This window comes from Phoca vitulina, unplaced genomic scaffold (assembly GCF_004348235.1).
Source record: "Phoca vitulina isolate PV1807 unplaced genomic scaffold, GSC_HSeal_1.0 scaffold42, whole genome shotgun sequence".
NCBI classification, from domain to species: domain Eukaryota; kingdom Metazoa; phylum Chordata; class Mammalia; order Carnivora; family Phocidae; genus Phoca; species Phoca vitulina.
In genome coordinates this window covers 12,668,406-12,690,654 of record NW_022589745.1, presented here as the reverse complement: position 1 = coordinate 12,690,654, position 22,249 = coordinate 12,668,406, and positions in this window count along the sequence as shown.

Genomic DNA, 22,249 nt, shown 5'->3' with positions numbered 1-22,249 from the left:
TCATTGATGCAGCTTATATTTTCCTGTCAAAATATTCAGTTTTCCTCCACTCCAGTTCACTCCGTTTCTATTCACTGATATTTTTACAAGCCCATCCATTATTTAAGGGCAAGGGAAGCATTATTAATATGTCAAAAATAAAGTCTTTTGGAGAAGATATTCCATTCAGAGTAGAGCTATGGGAAAATGCACACAGAGACAGGAATACTGGCCTCTTCTTAGACGGGTTAGCAAAGCACCATCCTTGTTTCAACCAACAAACACCTGTTGAGAGTAAATCATGCACTTTGGGATACCAGCGAGACCCAGGGCATGCCTCACTGGTTGTCATTAGGATGATCGAATGAGGGCATTTTTGAGAATGAAAGAAGCACCATGAGTAAATGCAATGGCTAACAGGCATAACCAGGACTGTCCCAGGCAAACCAAGATGAATTGGTTCCAGAGTTGGTGATAGGGTTGGGGAGATAAGTCACCTAATTGACCAGATTTTTAGGGCCTTGTAGTCAGAGGTAGGACAGATGAAGCATTCTATCTTGTTGAGGACAGGCAGAAGTGTGCCAAATTCCTGTGGGCTGGAGACGGGGTGAGAGGAAGAGCTAGAATTCATGAAACTCTCAGAGTGACTGCAGGCATTGTTTGAATACCCACCATGTGTTAGCCGTGTGAAATAGAACATGGTCCCATCCACGTCTTCTAGAATTCTCATAACCTTTCAAGGAAAGCAGTTTTCCTTGGAATTATTTAATGCTGTAACTTAGTGAGGCATTGTGGTGTTGTCACTAAGGCTGGATCACTTCAGTTCAAAGCTATTCATGGAATATGTGACATGTGTCAGGTGCCATATATTCAGGACTCAAAGATACAAAGGGTGCCTCTCTTCATGAAGTTTACCATCTGAGGGGGGAGCCGACAGCCTAGTGAGTGTTCTTTTTAGGAGAGATTTTAGAATTTGTTTTAGTAAAGGGAGTGACTATTATACTCATCGCATTTTAAAGACCTAAGGGAAGTGCATATTTTATCTGCTTTCTGAAACTTTTACTTTTTTTTACAAGCTACAATAGTATTAAACCTCCTACTTAATGGCAGCTCTTGGTAAATACATAATGGCATTGTACCAATATTATCTCATTTAATCTTCATAATATTTATTTCTCATTCTGCAGATGAGAATACTGGGATTTTAAATAGTAGTGACAATTTCAAACCACAGGACAAAGCTGAAATTATAAATTGGGTTTATGTAAAACATTTCCCTTGAGTTCACTCTGGCGCCAGAACTGGCTCGGTCTTAGATGATGGGGCAACCAACTGTGGGTAGCTGCCTAGTGACAGAGGAAACAGCCAGGGGGGTTAGCAATGCCAACCAAAACATAGGACCACTGCTTGTCACAGATAATGCAAATAGCAGTCCCATTGTTTTCTATTTTATTCTATTATATACAATAAATTCTATTTCTTTTAAAGACAAAAAGATTATAGTTTCTTGGCTTTAGACAAACAAAACAGAGAGACTAGACTTGTTTATTTCAGGTATCTTGGGGACCACATTCTTTCATAGTCTCTTTCTTCTAGTAATATTTATGATGTTACAATGTCTTAGAATTGAAAGAATAAGGAAGTGCATTGTGGTCTCTTATTGCTAACACCAGTGTGATAAAACAAGACTGTGATAAAGGCATGCAATAATAATGCAGGGATTCAATAGAAAAGGGGAGGGATGTGGGAATGATTTAGCAAAGGTGCATTGCATGACCTCATGAGGATAGAAAACGACTTTCTAGTCTAGGCAGGAAAAGCAAAATGGCAAAAGAAAGAAACAAGATGGCAACTGCAAGGAGAAGTCATTAAGTTCTCTTTAAAAAGGATTTTTGGTAGCATCAGCACCTTAAATAAAGAAAGGAAAAGAATAAAACATTTATCTTGTTTTTCCGATATAAATTATACTACTGGGCAACAAATAGTAGATAAAGGGACATTTCTCTTTATACTTTCTCCAGCTAATGCTGAAAGAACTAGTGCCATAACTAATGGAGCTAGACATTGCACATCAATGGCTGCTAATATCACTGGAAGAGAGCCAACAATTATATTCCTCCTGGTGGAAGAGCATACTGCTTTCTGTTTTACCATAAAATGGATACTAATTATGAATAAGTCTTTAGATCCTAATACTAACTTACAAGAAAATCAGAGAAGGGAAGAATGTGTTAAACTAATCGGAGATACAATCAACAAAATCTGAACAGGTGACTTTGCAGGATAAATGACTTGATTTATTCCAGAAAATAATTATGAAGAAAAAGAAAGAGAAAGAAAGAGATGGAAGAGAAACTTACAGAGTGAAAGAGATAAAGTTTGTATCACCCAATCGTAATATGTGGATCTAAATTTAGATCCTTTTGCAAACAAACATTAAAATAAATTTATGACATTTATGAGGCAATTGGGAATTTGAACCCAGAATATTTGATGATATTAAGGAACTGTTGATGTTTTATAGTATGCCACTGATATCATGGCTGTGTCTCATAGTAATTCTTTTATTAAAACAATCAGAAATAGAAATATTTAGGACTGAAAGAATAGGATATCAGGAATTTGCTTCACACTAATACAGAGGGGGCAGGAGGGGGTGGTGAGATTAAAAAATTAAATTTATAATTTAATGGACTATCCATTCAGCTATGGACTGAATGTTCATGTTCAGCAAATTGATATGCTGAGATCTTAACCCCTAGAGTGAGGGTATTAGGAGGTGGGTGGAAAGTAATTAAGTCATGAGGCTGGAGTGCTATGAACAAGATCAATGTCTTAGAGGAAAAGACATGAGGGAGCTTAGAGAAATAAATGTTTATTGTTTAAGACACTCAGTCTATGGGAATTTGTTGTTTCAATTTGAGCTAATTTAGACGATAATGATCAGGCTGGTGATGGGTCCGTAGGAAGTGGTTATACAGTACAGTAAGGCATACTGTCTGCTTTTTTGTATGTGTAAAGTTTTCTAGGATAAAATATGAAATGTAATGAAGTTGCCAGAGAAAAGGTAATAGTTGGACTGCAGTGGTACTGAGAAAAATATTCTGACTTCTAAGGCTTAACATTTCACTGGAGGAGAAAATCTGGGAAGCTGCTCTATAAAATCTCCACTTCTAGGAAAAATAAGTAAATTTTAATGAGAACGAGTCAGGGGAATGAGTTTTGAAAGTCGAGGCTGCCCAGGGATGTTCTGATTTATATGAAGCTTATGATCTTTATACTTCCTTATTTTTTATTAATGAAACTTCTAAATATATTTTTGTGCTAAGAATGTTTATAGCAAATCTCAGCTGTTCTAGAATCCTAGGAAATGGGCAAAATTCAGTCTACACCCAGGCAGTAATTTTATGAAACTAATTATGGGAGCAGGGCTGGGGATTGAAGATGGATAGGAATGGTGAAAACATGTATTTTGCTCCTGTATTTTATGGTAAATACAAATTTGTTCTGGAATCCTATTGATTATGTTTAATGTCCTATAAAATCTGTGGTTCAGGATATGAATGTGATGATTTATAGGAGAAAGCAAAGGGGCTTGTCCCTTTCCCTGGGTGTATCTGCTCAGCATCTCCCTTGCTTAGATGGTTGATGTGGGCGCTCTGAATCCTCTGCCCTTGACAATCTCTTTTTATTAACTGGGTTAAATTTTTATGTTTCTCAGAAAAGTTGGGGTGCCAATATTCATTAATAAGCATAGTAAATTGTTAATTTTCACAGGGCTATTATGATTCACTTTAGTGAACATCTCAACCCTAAAGAGAAACCAGACAATGTTAATGTTCCCATCGCTGTGGAATGGGCCATTTTCTTGTGAATCTCTGACTAACAAATGGCATAACATTTGGAACAAAAGTTTTTCTTAGAGTAGATTAATGCCATGGCCATGATTTATTTCTTGGCTGGAGTTTCTGGGCAGATGGATCAGGCAAAGACATGGCATGCTTTTATCAAACTCTTTTGACATATTTTTTTGATTCAGGGAGTGTCCTCTTAGGTTCACACTTGTATGAATGGTTGGAGTTGACTGAAATATAAATCAGCAAGCTCTCCTGGTATAACAGATGTGTCTACAAACTAGCTGTTGGTAGGTACTTACTAAAAGGAGTGTTGCGTCATGGTGGAGAGCACATGCTCTGGCATAAACAGTCTATGCTCAAATCCCGATCCACCATTTTCCAGCTCTGTAACCTTAAAGTTACTTATCCTGCCTGTGCCTCAATTTCCTCACCTGTAAAAAAGGAGTAATAACAGCACTTGTTTCCCAGGGCTCTATCGGGCTGTTATGAGAATTTGTTGAGTGAATACATATGAAGCCCTTAGGACAGGGCCTAGTACGTAATACACACTGAGTCAGTGTTAGTCATTATTAATGCCCGGTCTTGTCAAACCTGCTCTAAGCTATCTTTTGCCTCTTGATTACTTTGTTTCATATCCATTACTTTCCTCTGGTGTGATGGAAAGATCAGTGGTTAGAAGCTGATGATCCTGGCTTCAAATCCTGACAGTGGCATTAGATAACTTCTTTAAGCCTTAGTTCCATATCTGTAATATATGGATACCTATCATAGTTGCTGTGATAATTGAATGAGTTCTTAGAAGTCGTGTTTAGAAGAGTAGGTTTCAGTGAATATGAATACCCTCCCTTAGTGAGGGCCTTATGATCTGCCTTATTGTTCCTAGACTGTTGATTCTTTACAGCTTTATATTGGTGCCCAACATGATTGGTCCCCATTCAAATTTTTGTTTTGTCTTCTCCATTCCTTGTGAGCTTCTGAGACATGGACCAAGTCCCATTTTGGGGTGTGGCTAGTCAAGATCAAGAAACGGATTTCAGGGGCGCCTGGGTGGCTCAGTCGGTTGGGTGGCTGCCTTCGGCTCAGGTCATGATCCCAGGGTCCTGGGATCAAGCCCCACATCGGGTTCCCTGCTCAGCAGAGAGCCTGCTTTTCCCTCTCCCTCTGTCTGCCGCTCTGCCTACTTGTGCTCTCTCTCTATCTCTGTTAAATAAATAAATAAAAATCTTAAAAAAAAAAAAAGAAATGGATTTCATTAATCCAATCACCATTCAATAAATAGTTATTGAGTGGCAACTATATGCCAGGCACTGTGGGAGAGAGACCTGGGCTCCTGTTGTACTTAGAATAAAATTCAGATTTCTTGCCAAGGTCTCAATGATCTGACCCCTGCCTGCCTTGCCAATTTGGACTGCTTTTGTGTTCTAGAATGGAAGAGCTCATGCCAGATGGCCCCTCTTGTCCAGGCCACTCTCCATGCCATGCTTTATGGCTGATTGCTTCTTATCTTTGAGGCTTAGGTATCTCTTCCTTGGAAATGTTTTCCCCGACACTGCCTATTTTCTATTACTGTACTGGGTTTATTACTTTCAGAACCCTCACCACTATCTGTAATTGTAGGATTATTTGTTGACTTGCTTATACTCTGTATCCTCTCAGACTGTAAACTCTATGAGGGAACAAATAATAGGCAGTACCTAGCATGTTATCTGGCATGCAGTGGGTACAATAAATAAATAGTAGCTGCATGGGTACATTTTTCTCAAATGTCCATGAAAAAATAAATAATTGAGGAAAATACCAACTCCCCTAACAATAGACCTAACTCATGCTGCAGCCATAAGGTTTGGGGCAAATTGCCAGGCACCTTGCTGGGCAGCTCCTCCCCCCTAGGGTCCTCACCAACCTTCACACAGCTGGGGTCCCTTTGCTCTCTGCTTATGGACATCGTGAACTTTTCCCTTAGCCAGGAAAAAAACTCAGGCTAAAATCTTCTGATTGCTCTGTTCTCATTCAGCATTGGTTTCTGAAGGTCACACCAGTTTGTGTGGACATTGCTGATGAACAAAGAATAGAACTTCCCTCTACCCAGAGCATTTTAAAGACTCCCTTAAGTGCCGGACATTCTTATTTTTGGAGGCTCTACTCCCTCATCATATAAAACATATCAAATGAATTCATATCCATATTTAATATGATACTCTTGCTATAAAATACCTTAGAAAAGATTTTTGTAGTGTTGCTCTTGGAATTCTGGTTGTAACTAACATTTGATTTTTGATTGATTATTTAAAAAAAAGAGAGGCATGAGATCAACCAATTTAGACAGAGCTTCTGCAGTCTTATGAAGGAGACATATTGAATAAATAATTACACATGTAATCTTTAAATCAATGCTGTTGGAGTTACTGTTTTTGGATTGTACTCCAGAAATAATTTTTTGATGGAACATTTAACTTTAATTCTTAAAAATCTATGGTCCTTTTTGCTTCATGTTTCTAGATTTATGAATTGGAGGATGTTATTGGAAGGCCATGTGTTGTCTCACTTAAGGAAATGAGTGCTTTATGAGGTAACGAGTTTGCCATTGCTGGAAGAGTTCATGCTGGCTTTGTGGAATGTTACTACCTCCTTGGATTTTGTAACCATCCAGAATGCATTTGGAGCACACAGATCCTAAGCTGGAAAATGTCTGTAGAATATCAATTTTCCCGAGGTGCCCGGGTGGCTTAGTCAGTTAAGCGTCTGACTCTTGATCTCAGCTCAGGTCTTGACTCAGGGATGTGAGTTCAAGCCCCACTGTGGAATATATATATATATTTATATCAATTCTCCCAACTAAGGAAATAAATATGTTTGGTTGATATGTTGGACTGTGATTATAGGTCAGTCGACAGACTTGATTTTGACAATTGAATCCATTGATTTTCCTGTCTCACCTTGTAGGCATGCAACTTCAGGTAGGCAAGGGTCCTATTACATGTAATAGGAACCTGCAAGTGCCTTTGCGCGCACACACACACACACACACACACACACACACACATACACACACAGCATTGAAATTCTACGAAAGACATTCAGGTCCAAATTGAATTCTATCAAAAAGTCTGAAATAATTTCAATGTTAAAATATATTTTGTCAAAAAAATATATATTTTGTCAAAACCTTTAAGGTTCCTTAGAATGAACTTGGGTAATGAGGTTCATTTTGGTTAATATCTTTCGTGAGGGAATGAGTTTAAAGGACTTTCTGCTGATTCTAAGGCAAATGTGTGCCAGGGATTGGGAAACCGGATGTGGGCAGCTGAGTAGAGTTGGAGGAACTTTCTCTGTATTTTTAGGGTGCCACACTTGCAGGTAAAAGCTTGCTAAATAAGAAGGAGATGTGATCCTATGGAACTAAGAATAGAGTAAATGAAAGCTGAGGAGTCCTCTCTCCCTCCTTCTTGCTGCTTCTCTCTGCACTTCTCTCATCTCTTCCTTCCTGGCTTTCTCTATGACTCAGTGGAGATGGCAAGAAATGCCTGCCCCACAGCTTTGAGGTTTATAGCTTCTCTGTTCTAGAACCCTGACCACACTGGGATTGAAATCTCTAGCCACAGTTCTAGATTCCTACAGAACGGCCTGGGAGTCTGTCCAGGTTGTGTTAGACCTGACCACGGGGACAAGATCTTTCATGTGACTTGACTGTCAGCAGCCCATCTGTATGAACGGGATAGACAGTTCTCAGGGAAATAGGGTGTCTGTGACTCAGTCTAGGAGAGCTCCTTAAAAGATGTTCACTCTTCTGTTCATTTTAAGTTTTTTTTAAAGAATAATTGAGATAGGGGATTTATATTCTAAGAAAAAAACATATTCATTATAAACAAATATTGTATGGAAACACAGGTAACCAAAGCAAAAGATAATGAAAACTATCTTTGTTTTGCCTGAACATAAAATATAATTAAACTACTGCTTAAATGAAGAATTAGCTGTCTTTATCAAACGCTTGCCTTTGCATGCTTTCAAGAATTCTCATGATTGAGTACAAAATAAACCTGGGTTGTACTTTGCCATAGATAAGACTTTGGGGCAGGAATCATCCCTTGGGAAAACTTGTAGACAGAGGTGGCTAACTCAGTCCCCTGAAGGATCACCTCTGATCTCTGGGATACACTCAGAGCCCCAGAGCTCACAAAGAACTAGGATCCAGGTACGTAAGTGCCTGCCAAGTCAATATTGAATAAAGTTGCCTTTTAGTCATTGGAAATTAGATGAGGGAAATAATCTCACTCAACCTATCCCAATACCCTGAGCTCTGAGGTCACTGTTCACCCATCCCTGACCTGCCCCTCCCAATTTGCTCTATCTTCTCTCCAATATTTCTGACATTTGTGGCCACTTCTTCACCTAAATAGACCTTATCATTTCTTGGCTGCATTACTGGAAAACCAGTTTTCTAAATTATTCATTCTTTAGTGAATGAACATCGATGAACATTATGTTGGGTTACCCCCGGAATGAGGGAACATAAAAGACACACTTCTGGCCTAGGAAAGGCTCTGTTGGACTCTTTTCTCATTGCACTTGTACAAAGTTTTATCATTTTGATTATTACTCATTCCCTGCTAAGGGAAGAGTTTTTGAGAGAGCCATAGGCTAAGACTCAGCGTGCTTGGGAACTGCATTGGTGTGATCAGATTCATTTTTGATATTGTTCGGTAGTTCTTATCACTTATTTATGTGTCCTGTAGTTTCTGCCAGTGTCTTAGAATTGTGTGTGTATGTGTGTTCATGTGCATGTGTTTGCTTTGGGTTGATATTAGGGCATGGAGTTTTGTTTTCTCCAAAACCTAAAATACTTTTCCTTACTTGTACCAAACTGCCATTCGTGACAAGGCCTCCTCAGATACAATTAGATAAAAGGTAGATTGCAAAGGGTTTTATGACATTTTGTGATGTGGGTTGGCCTGGTGATGGGTATTAAAGAGGGCACGTACTGCATGGAGCACTGGGTGTTATGTACAAACAGTGAATCATGGAACATTACATCAAAAACTAATGATGTAATGTATGGTGATTAACATAACATAATAATAATAATAAAAAAAGATACTTACTTTATAAGATCAGGATAAAAGTTAGTGGGAAATGAAACACTTTCATCCGACAGTGAATTTGTGACTAACTTAAAAACTCAAGGAAATCAGTCTGGGCATCCCTCAGCCTTCTGTCTCCCACCTTGCTAAACTCATCTACAAGTGCACATGGCCATCGTTCTCTTCCTTCTCGCCTACATGAAGAGAATTCTCCCTGCCTCCACTCTGGAATGTGCTCCTGCAGGACTTGGCTCTGTCCAAAGCTCCACCTAAGAAAGTACACAAACATGACCATATATACATCTGTTAATATCACAAATCTCTCCCACTTAAAAAAGAGAAGCGACAGTCACCAATGTCTCCTGCAGCTCAGCAGTTGGCATTGGCCACAGCTCCAATTCTTGTTTCCCTCAGAGTCTCCTCCTCCCCTCCTGGTCACTCCTCAGGTCACCTTAGTCCAGGTCTACTGTCCTCACAGCCTGGTTCAGACTTCCCACATCAGGGTCAGCGATAACCATAGCTTTGTCAAAAGCACTTTTCACCTCTAACCTTCCTGTCCTTGCTGCTGCCCTTGATCCTTTCAACCACTCTCACAATCCCAAACCTCACTCCTTGACTTCTGGGCACCACTTTGGGTTCTTCTCTGCTCTTCTCCTTACACTGACATCTTACATGATTTCCTCCTCACCTGTTCTCACTACCCCATCTTCTGAAGTCTCCCAAATCTTTCTGTTCAGTCCATATGTCTCTTCTGAGCACCAGCCACATGTGTCCACCTCTGGACATCTGGACTTCCAACATGAATGGGTCTCTCAAATCAACATGGCTGACCTACTCTTGTCCACTGCACATCGCCTCACCAGACCTGCTCCTCCTCCAGTGTTACCTAGCTCAGTGGATGACACCAGCTGGTATCCAGTCACTCAGTCCAGAAACCTCAGAGTCACCCATGATTTCTTCATGCTCACCCCAGACATTAGGTCAGGCACCAAATTTTGCCTTTCAAAGTCCCCATTCCTTTTTTTAGCTATCAGTTGTGCCTTGCCTGGATTATAGAAACAACACTGAGCAGTCTCATTTTATTGATTTCAGTCTTTGCCCTCATATCCATCCAACTGCACTGAAGCCAAGGTAATCTTTCTGAAACACAAATGTGGTAATGCCAATTCCTTGCTTAAAATTCTTCAAAAGCTCTCAGTCATGCAGAGTGAAGTCTGTACTCCTTAGCACAGTACATTCAGCTTTAATCTGGCTTTAGCTTATGCCTCCAACTTCATTTCCTGCCAAGCCCCTCAATCTCAGCTATGTGCTCTGTGGCTTGAGAAAAGCCAAGTCTTTTTTTTTTTTTTTTTTTCTTATTCTCATCTTTCCAGTCCATAAGAGTTTCATTTCCTCTTATAGATTTGCCAAAAGCAAAGTAGCAACTCTGATCCTCTGGAATGTAATCAGTCTATAATTTACTTCAGTATGAAAAAATGTTTCTGTTTTTGATGTCCTTGGTTATTTATACTTCTCTATTCTTGCCCCTATTGCCCAGAAAGGGGATTCGTGGACTGGAGGATTGACAGTGAAGACACAAGTAGATTCTAGGCCTGGAGCCCAGCTGCTCCCATTCACTCCTTCTTTTTTGTCATTTCTGAGGAACTAGAAGACGGTTCCTGGACGATTGGCAATTGGTCAGTCTGAGCTCATGGTGATTACTTCTTGTTAATTAGCACAGGTGAATATTAAGATCTCAGGCCAACGTTACTTTGCATATGTCAATCCCTATGCATAGAATTTTCTCCCAACTCCATGCCCTGTTTTCCCAATTCAGCACCTGGTGAAATCTTCCTCATGCCTCCAGATCCAGCTCACACACTTCCTCCTCTGTGCATCCTTCCCTCACATTTGTCCTTCTCAAGGATACTTCATTACTTCCTTGAAGCTCACAGAGTACGATGCAGATCCCTCTAGCATTGCAGTTAGCATGATACACACTGAAGACCACCCTCATATCTGTTTCTCTGTCTCCTGCACTTAACTAAAGTCTCCACAGGCTTCCCTGTCTCAGTCATTGATGTCTCAGAGTCTGACCTGGTGCCCGACATGGAGTTGTTGTTCAGAAAATCTGTGAGATAAAGTGTTTACCTATTTGGAAGAAAATAATAGAATTAATTTAACCTCTTGTCTAATTTTATTTACAAAGGTATTTCAAATAGAATCATGAAGCATCACAACAGATCAGAACTTTTGAAATCACCAGAGGGTGCTGGTAATTGTTTCCCTGTGAAGACTCCTAGGCAGATATATGTGGATAAATGAGAGGAACCTCTGGAAGATTCCACTAGATGCCATTTTGGTTTCCCAGGGTTGGCTGGTCCCTGTAATACAAACACAAACCTGACAATGAGCCCTGAGCTGAACGGACTTGTCCTTTCTTGAAGCCACTCCCACTAGGGTTCCTTGGGCTCTTCAAGGTGAACTCCCAGACTTGGGCCATAAGTATTTCTTCAGGCCACAACATTGTGGGACATTTTTCGGTGCCTCTGTTTTCCCTCCATGCTCCCAAGTGATTGACTGAAACATCCCTGCCCCTGATTCAGATGCAAAGTGGTCTTAGGGCACTGCACCACCATTGTCTCCATGTCACTGGCGGCCCCTTCACTTCCGGGCCCTGGCCTGATGATGTGATGGCTGACTACTCTGAGCATAGCTGCGCCCAGACTCTTGCTGCTGCGAAGACACATCCTTCCCTCCAACACTGTGCCCTTTCAGGATTGTGTCTCTAGCAGTCAGCCTTGGGGTTGGCCCTTCTTGCACTAGTTTCAGCAGGTTTGGGCTGCTGTCAGGGTTAGGGCTGCTGAGAAGTCTTGCCAGTGGGACAGCTGTTTTCTCCTTTCTCCTGAAGACTAGACACCCTTCTCCAGTCAGACAGGAGGGCTTGTGTTTCACCTCAGGATCCAGAACAGAGAGAGGTTTGCGTCCCCTCCTCCTTCCTTCAAGGCAGCGGCAGGCTTTCCCAGGGGGGCTCTCCTGCCAGCCCTTCTCCCTCTCAGAAGCCTCCTGCTTATTCTCTCTTCAGGTTCAACCAATGAATGATCTCAGGTTTCCTCCATCACTTTGGGTCTCACAAAACATTTGAATTTATCAAAGGAGCTTTTGCCTTTTGCCTTCTGAGGCCTCAAAAGCCTCCCAGACCCCTCCCGGGCCAAGCCCCCACATGCTGTTGTTACCTCATTTACACTGCTGTCTAGAACACAACCCAAACTGCCTGCATCCCTCAGAGACTGTGCGTATTTGGAGAAAATTACTCAGCATTTAAATGTCAGAATAATCGAGCCCACACCCCCATAAATAATTATGTAAAGGACAGAAATGAGGCATCACCACTGCCCGTGCTGCAAGGGACCTTCAGGGCCGTGGAGTCCAGCCCACATTTTTCACAGGTGAAGAGCACAGAGGGGGCAGTGCTGGGTCACATGGCTCCACATGGCAGCTTCCAATGACCTCTCATGGGGTAACATCGAGGACCAGTAAGCACTCATACCAGACATCTCACCTTCATGAAACCTTCAATCTCAATGTGTTTTATTTTCAAAACTATCTTACATCTTCCTTCTGCTGAGATAAAAGGATGTTGAGTCTTGAGGAAACACTGTGATGCTCTTGGGTCCTGCCAAACCAGACCCCCTAATTCTCCTCTTGCTGGCGGGAGGTAGCAAGATAACACACAGCTGTTTAAAGCCCATCTTGGAAGTGGGTCCTGGAGAGCAGCAGGTTTCAGGCAGGCACACTCTTCTAATGAACTGTGTTTCTAACGAACTGAGGGACCTGACTCAATCCGTGAGATGTTTTCTGGATTTATTTTTTTCATGTGGCAGTGGCAACAGCAGCAGCTAGAAGTTTTGAGAAGGTGGAGGAGCAGCAGGATGAGATGATGGATACTTATACACAGGCTAGGGGAAAGTTCCAGCAGGATTAATAAGTGGAAGGAATACTGGGATTGAGAGAGCTTGATTCCCCTGAGCCATTTCTATTTCAGAGAAGTATTCTCCCAATTAATTTCATTTCAAATAGTTGTCCTGATCCTGATAATTAAAAGCAAAAAGAAAACCCCCCAAAATGCATATGATTGTATCATCATGGAAGTAGATATAAATTATATAGATGCTAGGTGCCAAGCTCCATGCTGGGTGCAGTGGGAGAACATCACTCTTGTTGGCTCAGACTAAGAAGATCAGCAAAGCAGGGTACTTGCGAGCCAGTGGCGTGTTGGCAGTGAAAACCCTCAGTGCTTAGGGCAGCCAGAGAGAGTGAGATCTGAGCCTGGTGATCAGTGCAATCTAGGGATTGAGTAGGCTATCTATGTTCTGTGTCCTAATAGCCTTGTACATGATGTTACGTACTTTTGGGAGGGTTATCATCCCTCCGATGTCAAAATAGTGAAGGTTCATAAAGTCCATAGAAACAGCTTCCACTGGAGAACAGTGTGGAACTGACCTGGTTGATGGTGCCCTTCTCTGAGCTTCTTAATCATGCTGTGCATTTTTTATTAGGTCATCAGTGACCATTATGCAAATTCTATAAATCATTTCTTGGGTTTGTTCTACTTGGCCTATCAGTAATATTTGACCTATTGGATTACTTGCCTTCCAGGACACAATAGTCTCCAGGCTTGAGTCATCCTACATACGTTGTTCTGCTTCATGGAGTTCTCATCAACCTGAGCTCTCAACAATCCCCTCTACCAGTGTTTGGTTCTTAGTGTGGGTGCTACACTGATTAACACCAGAGGGTGCTTTCACAGAGATCCTTATATCCTTGGTATTCCTTGGAGTTGTGCAGTGCCCTGCTATTCACATAGACCAGGATGTACTGTAACGTGATCACAGAGTGGACAATGCTGGTCTGCACACTGCTTGTAACCAGTTCATGATGAGATAAGGACAGATATTGACAGAACACATCTAGAAACATTTAGAACAGTGTGACATTGTTGTTACATCTACGCCTGCAGTCAGTAGAGTCTTCTCATTGTTCATAGTCTGTTGGGGACAGTTTGAGCATTGTTGGACTCAAGTGGTGAGTCAGAGCTGATGGAAGCTGGATTCTAGGTATGCACAGTAAGGATCATGTTGTAACCTGTGGTATTTTAAGTTTAATTGGTCGACTGAAAACTTGACAAAATCTGAATATTTCTTTTATTGAAAGATAATTTAAATCATTGAAACATTATCAAATAAATTGTTGAAAGTGACTACTGATGAAGGATTGAAGATGAATGTTGAAAATAAAACTTCCTTTCATTTTGTATAAAAATTTAAAAAAGAATATTCTGAGCCTTAGAAATTGCTTTAAAATTTCTTTTTCTGTACCCATCAACCTGCCTCTTCTACCATGAGTAATATTTAAACAAAATATTTATTTAACTCATAATATTTTGTTTAACTATAACTGCAAAAGGATAAAAAGTTACAAATGCATTGCTCCTATTAATCACCTATATGCATAATTTCAACGAGCAGTGTGTAGTTTTGGTCATTTTTTCTTGATCGTGTTCTTTTCTGATTATATTTTGAAATGTACTCTTATGTTTTTTGCATCTAATAATAAAAATGTGGGCTTGTGTTATGTATGCCTTTATTTTTACTTCATTTCCCCTTTCTAGTAATTTACTTTTGTTTGTTTTAATAAAAATATCAGTTTGCAATGGATTGGAACATAAGATATATGTTAGAAACATAGATACATGTAATACCTCAGAGGCAGAGCAGCTCCTGGACTTGGACAAGTCCTTCTCTTCTCTGTGTATGCTCACTCCCATGATATCATCAAGATTCATGTCCTTAAATTCCACCCAAATGCCAACGACTTCTAAATGCATCTCTTCAGCCCAGACCTCTCCCCTGAACTAAGCCTGTCCAATTGCCTACTTGACATTTCCACCAGGATGAGTAACAAATCCAAAACTGAACTCCTGATCTTCCCCCATCCTCACCCAAGATGCTCTGCTTAGAAGTTTTGTCATCTCAGTAAATGGAAATATCATCTTTCTACTGGCTTAGGCCAAACGGTCAGTCATCATTGACTCTTCCTTTTTGTCTCACACTCCACATCCAATCTATATTGAAATCATGTTGGTTCCATCTGCAAAATACATCCGGAATTTATTTCTCTCAACCTCCATTTCATCCAAATCCTAGCCTTTATCCCCACTTGCCTGGATTGTTGCAATAGTCTCCTAAACACTTTCTGCTTTCTCCTCTGCCTTGTAGTTTCTTTTCAGCAGAGCAACTAAAGTGAGCCTTCTAAAGCTAAGGACAGATCTTGCTACTGCTCTGCTCAAATCATTCCGGTGAAGCCCCATCTTAGTCTTAAAGTCACTTGTAATGACTAAAAACCATACGTGATCTGCTGTCTTTTTTTAATTTAAATTCAGTTAGCCAACATATAAAACACCATTAGTTTCAGATGTAAAGTTCAGTAATTCATCAGTTGCATATAACACCCAGGGCTCATCACATCACATGATCTGCTTTCTTCCTTGGCTCACTCTGACTCAACCTCACTGGCTTCCTTCTTGTTCATCAGATGTATTAATCATGCTCCTGCCTCAGGGCCTTTGCACTCAATGTTTTCTCTTCCCAAAACACCCACAGATCCCCTTACTTGCTCTCCTGTTAGATATTTCCTTCAATTTAGATATTTGCTCCAAAACACTCTTCACCTATAGATCCCCTTAGCTTGCTCTCCATTTAGATATTTGCTTCAATTTGTTCTCCCTTTAGTTATTGATGACCACATCAATGACGCTCCCCCCCTGCCAGGTCCTATTTAAGTTTGCACTCCTCTGGATTCCCCTATGCCCTCCCCCTTTTTTTCTCCATAGAACTTAATATTTTCTAAAATATGTATAATTTATTTTCAAAGATTTGCTCTACAATATAAACCACACAAGAGTAGGGATTTTATCTCTTGTGTTCACTGCCAACTCCCTAACACCTAGAGCAGATCCTGACACATAATAGGTACTTAACCTCCATATTATGAGCTCTGTTCTTTGACTGTGAGCCCCTGATCAGGAGAGAAGATGCCTTATAACATTTTTCATTATCTAGGTTTATCCCAGTGCCTATTAAAGAGCAATGATTATGCATATGCACGAATAAATGAATGGAAGGCTCTCTTGGGACATTGCAAATGATGAAGGTATACCACCAGACCTCTGGGTTTTTATTATCTTGTTATGAAGATGAGACAGCTGTAAAATAAAAATATTTACCTAGATGGGAGGGATGAATAATAACATATGTAGTTCTGGGAAAGAAGACATGATTAAGGTTTGAGGTAGAACAGGTATGTTTTGAGTTCTGGTCCTTGGCAAGAGAAAGAGAAGTAAGGTTATCTCTAGGTGAGGTGGGAACAAGTTTGAATGAAGTATGTTTGGTGGGAGTTTGAGCAAATCACCTGGGCTGAATGTATCTTTCCAATTTTGAGGATTTAACCTATCAGTCATCAATCTCAACTCTCTCTTTACTCTCTCAAAAAGTGACATCTAGAAGTAAAAACTCTCATCCACTAGAGAGAGAACTATATCCTCAAAGTATTTGCCTTAAGACAATTAAGTGTCAGGCTTGAGTTTCAGGAAACAGACCTCAGCCATTGTGTTCATGGAAGAGATATATTCTTCTAACCATAAAAAAATACTTCCTTTTTCTCAGGAACAAGGAAGGAATGATGACTACATTTTTGGGAGGTGATAGAAAAGTTTATAGAAGCTCATGGAGTTTGCTTCTCTTTCCCAAGATCATAAAGGAATTGTGTGATCAGTGTAGTCACTCACACTTCAGTGTGAACAAGCCTATCTCTTTTCTTCCTTGGGGAGATTTGCACTGTAGACCTCACCTGTGCTTACAGAATGAATGGATTTAGGTGTCAGCAATTAAGTGAGAGCAAGGATAGTTCTGTTTATTAACTTAATATGCTTCTATCTAGCTTTTGTATTCCTCTTCAGATTTCCAAATTCCTGGAGAGGTTGAATGGTCCACTTGAATCCAAGGGATCACTAAACATGGAAAGTACTGTCAGGAGATGCCTCTAACCCTTAGGTATTTGACTTGCACTCTTACTGAATAGCTTTAAACTTCAAATAGTAAAAATGTCTCATGAAGAAGAGCTTTTGTGATGGCTGGTATGTTGTACAACTCTGCTCCTGCTGAATAGGGCCAGAGTCCATGGTATATGATACTCTCCAACATAAACTCGGGCCTTGGAGAGTCCAAATGATATGCTTTTTGGGATTACAGATGTGACGATCTATTATTCATTCCTGCCTGGCATCTATTACCTAGATAGCTGTGAAAGTGCCAAAACATTGATGAAATTCACTGCTTTCTTATTTGATGCTCTGAACTTTGTGAAATTGTTCAACACTCCCATTTTCAAATTTCCATTAACTATTTATAAAAGGATATTTGTTCGATGGAAAACTTGAATTCATTAAGTTCTACTTTGTGAAAGAGTCCACCTGTCAGTATGTTACTTCTGGAAGACTCATTTTTCTCATCTATCTAGAGAGATTTTTGAACCAGAGAACCACACATTTTGAGCCAAGAACTAGAACATGGCCTTTGGTGCCTATCTTGGATGGTGTGACAATCTTGGAAATGCACTGTGGATGTTGAAATATTGGTGGTTTACAAGTACAGAGAACACAGGGACATAGTATTTGAAATTATGTCTGGTTTTGTGAGCCTAGGAGGGATATTTAGAACAATGTTCAGGCCTCACTAGATATGAGGATTTCTAACTTTAAACAATACCCATAAGCATTCTAGAGATGTAGCCAAGAGAAAGATGGGCATATTGTAGGATCTGAATTTATTCTCTACAAATATTAATTCTTCCTTTGGGGCCAGTTTATCTCTTTGGACTTTTGTTTGCTTCCTTGGGAGAAAAAAAAATAAAAAGTTTTTATCAGCAATATGAAATACTTTCATTTTGTAATTCTGAGGTATGGCAAATCATTTCTGGATTTTTTGTTTTATCATAACAGCTATCACTCCTGTAGTATTCAGCATATGCCAGAAGGTTTCAGGTCAGTTCCCATATATTAATATACTGACTCTCACACAACAACCTTATGCAATGGGTGTTATTATTACCAGTGTTTTATAGATAAGAAAACTGAGGCATGAAGAGGGTAAGTGATCTGTCCAAGCTCACACTGCTAATAACAGGCAGAGCCAGGACACAAATGCAAGCAGTCTGGTTCCAGAATCCATTGCCTGTAACCATTACACTCAGCCACCTCCTATAGTAAGATCAAGGCTCCTTGAAAGTGTGTTTTTAGTTTTTGATATTAAAAATATTTTGATTTTAGATAAATTAAGGCTATAAGACTCATCAATATTCTACTTATCTTATTATCTCTCTCACATACTTCAATATTTCTTCCCATATATCAAGATTTCAAACTGGATCTTTGAGAAAAATCAGTAAAATTAAAAAGCCTCTAGCATTTGATTAGAGAAGATGGAAGACATCCTTTACCAGAATTATGAGCCAGAGAGCTGAAATCACTATAGACTCTACAGATATTGAAAGGGAATGTTATTAAAGATAATATGTCCATACATTTGAAAACTCAGATGAAATGGACAAATTCCTTGAAAAACACAAACAACAAAAGCTCATTCAAGGAGAAATAGATAACCTGTATGTATTGAGGAGATTGAATTTGGTGGTTACAAACTTTCCCAGAAAGGAAACCAGGTCTAGGTTTCACTGGTAAGTTCTACCAACTATAAAATTCTTCACATAACATCCCAGAATATTCAAAAAGAGGAAATACTCCCAAATTCATTCTGTGAGACTGACATTATATGACAAGCAAACCAGGCATATGTATTTCAGGAAATGTTCCAATAAAGAGCAATATCTGTCAGGAACATAGAGGAAAATGTTCCAAACAAGATTTCAAAAATGTATACAAAGAATAATACATCATGATCAAGTGCTGTCTATCTCAAGAATGCAGGGTTGATTTAACCTTCAAAAATCAAGCAATGTGATTTTCCATATTAAAAAATGCAGAAAAAAATATTTGACAGTATCCAACATCTATTCTCAGTGAATTAAGGATATCAGGAAACTTCCTCACTCTAATAAAGGGCATCTATGAAAAACCTACAGTTAACATCATACTTTACAGTGAAAGATCAAATACCTTCTCCTAGGGTCAGGAATAAGGCAAGGATGTCCTCTTTTTATCAATTCTATTCAACTTTACATTGGAGGTGCTAAGTACAATCAGGCAAGAAAAATGAATAAAAGGCATGTAGATTGAAAGAAAAAAAACATAAAACTGATTTTATTTCTTTTCTGTTTTCCTTCCTTCCTTCCTTTCTCTCTCTCTTTCTTTCTTTCCCTCTCTTTCTTTCTTTCTTTTCTTAGAGAAAGAAAAAGAGCATGTGAGTGGGGAGGGGCAGAGGGAGAGGGAGAGAGAGAATCTTAAGCAGGCTCCACACTGCACTTAGAGCCTGACATGGAGCTCAATCTCACGACCCTGAGATCATGACCTGAGCCAAAATCAAGAGTCAGATGTTTAACCAACTGAGCCATCCAGGTGCCCCTAAACTGCCTTTATTTCTAAACTACATTATTATCTATCTGGAAAATAGATGGAATCTACCAAAGGACTAGAAGATTATTTAGTTGAAATTTTAAAATGTAATTTACCATGGTATCAAACTATGTGAAATAATTACAGATAAATCTGACAAAAGTTGTGAGTGACAAGTGCACTGAAAAATACAAAAGATTAAGAGAAAACAGACCTAAATACATTTTTCAAAGGGCAGAAGATTCATTATTGTTAAGATGTCAATTATTTCTAAATTATCTATAGATTCAAAGTAACAGCCATAAAAATTCTAGTAAGCTTTTAATAGAAGCTGACAAGTTGACTGTAAAATTTATATTGAAAATGCAAAGAAATTAGAATAGCTAAGACACCTTGAAAATGTGAAACACGTTTGGAGACTACTTGACTTCAAGTCTTGTTAAAGCAACAGTCACCAAGATAGTGTGATACTGACATCAAGATAGGTAAGTTGGGGTAACTTCTAGGGGAAATAGCAGAGTAGGAAAATCCCAGGCTCACTTGACCCATGGATATACCCAGATAATGCCCACATCAATGTAAATAACCCAGAAAATGATGCAAAGACTGGCAGGCCAGACTCTCCACAGCTAAATGTAAGGAGGCCACATCAAAGAGGGTAGGAAAGGTGGAGACCTGGTTGGGAGCCAAACTGACCTGTGAGACTGTCCCTTGGAGGGAGGGACCCCAGGGGCACATACAGAGAAGAGAAATAGACCCTCACATCAAGTACTATGGCACTGATGACCCACACTGGAAAGATAAATCCCCATAACATTTGGCTTTAAAAACCAGAGGGGCCTAACTTTGCAAGTTCTTACAATCAGTGGGGCTTCACACCTGGAACTTTAAAAATCAGTGCACTTGGCTCTGGGAGAGCTGGAAGGCAATAGGACGCTGAGTCCCATCCCTTACAGAGACAGTACAACAAAGAGCCCCATGGAGATACAACATAGGAGCAGCAGAGTTATATTCTATCCCTTCATAGTAGTTAACCTTATTTTTGGTATATATATATAAGTTGTTCTCTCTTTAAAATTTTGGGATACAGTTTCTTCTAACAGACCAAAATATACCCTAAATCTCTAGTGTATGGCTTTGTTCTAGTCTCCTGCCTGATCACATTCTCTCCCTTTTTTTTTAACCCTCTTCTTTCTTTTTTCAACCAATTTCTTATCTTATCAATTCCTTTTATAAAATCTTTTATAATTTTCATCTTTACATTCATATTCCATCCCTTCATTGTATTAACCCTTATTTTTGTACATATATAAGTTTTTCTTCCTTTAAAATTTTGGGAGGCACTTTCTTCTAACAGACCAAAATATGCCCAAAATCTAGTGTGTGGCACTGATCATTGCACCAGACTGATCATATTTGATCATATTCTGTTTTTTTGTTTTGTTTTTGTTTTGTTCATTTGTTTTTATCTTTTTCTTTTTCTTTTTCTTTCTTTTTTCTTTCTTTCTCTTTCTTTTCCCCCGGTTTCAGGTCTCTTCTGATTTGTTTAGTGTGTATTTTTCTGGGGTCGTTGTTACCTATAGCATTTTGTTCTCTCATTATCTATTCTCCTCTGGACAAAATGACAAGATGGAAAAAATCACCTCAAAAAAAAGAACAAGAGGCAGTACCGACTGCCAGGGACCTGAAAAAAGCATGGAAGATATTAGAGAAACCCTTTCTGGAGAAATAAACGAACTAAAATCTAACCAGGTTGAAATCAAAAAGGCTATTAATGAGGTGCAATCAAAAATGGAGGCTCTAACTGCTAGGATAAATGAGGCAGAAGAGAGAATTAGTGATATAGAAGACCAAATGATGGAAAATAAAGAAGCTGAGAAAAAGAGAGATAAACAACTACTGGATCATGAAGGCAGAATCCGAGAGATAAGTGATACCATAGGACGAAACAATATTAGAATAATTGGGATCCCAGAAGAAGAAGAAAGAGAGAGAGGGGCAGAAGGTATATTGGAGCAAATTATAACAGAGAACTTCCCTAATTTGGGGAAGGAAACAGACATCAAAATCCAGGAGGCACAGAGAAACCCCCTCAAAATCAATAAAAATAGGTCAACACCCCGACATCTAATAGTAAAACTTACGAGTCTCAAAGACAAAGAGAAAATCCTGAAAGCAGCTCAGGAGAAGAGATCTGTAACCTACAATGGTAGAAACATTAGATTGACAACAGACCTATCCACAGAGACCTGGCAGGCCAGAAAGGACTGGCATGATATCTTCAGAGCACTAAATGAGAAAAATATGCAGCCAAGAATACTATATCCAGCTAGGCTGTCATTGAAAATAGGAGGAGAGATAAAAAGCTTCCAGGACAAACAAAAACTAAAGGAATTTGCAAACATGAAATCAGCCCTACAAGAAATATTGAAAGGGGTCCTCTAAGCAAAGAGAGAGCCTAAAAGTTACATAGACCAGAAAGAAATAGAGACAATATACAGTAACAGTCACCTTACAGGCAATACAATGGCACTAAATTCATATCTTTCAATAGTTACCCTGAATGTAAATGGGCTAAATGCCCCAATCAAAAGACACAGCGTATCAGATTGGACAAAAAAAACAAGACCCATCGATATGCTGTCTGCAAGAGACTCATTTTAGACCCAAAGACACCCCCAGATTGAAAGTGAGAGGGTGGAAAACCATTTACCATGCTAATGGAC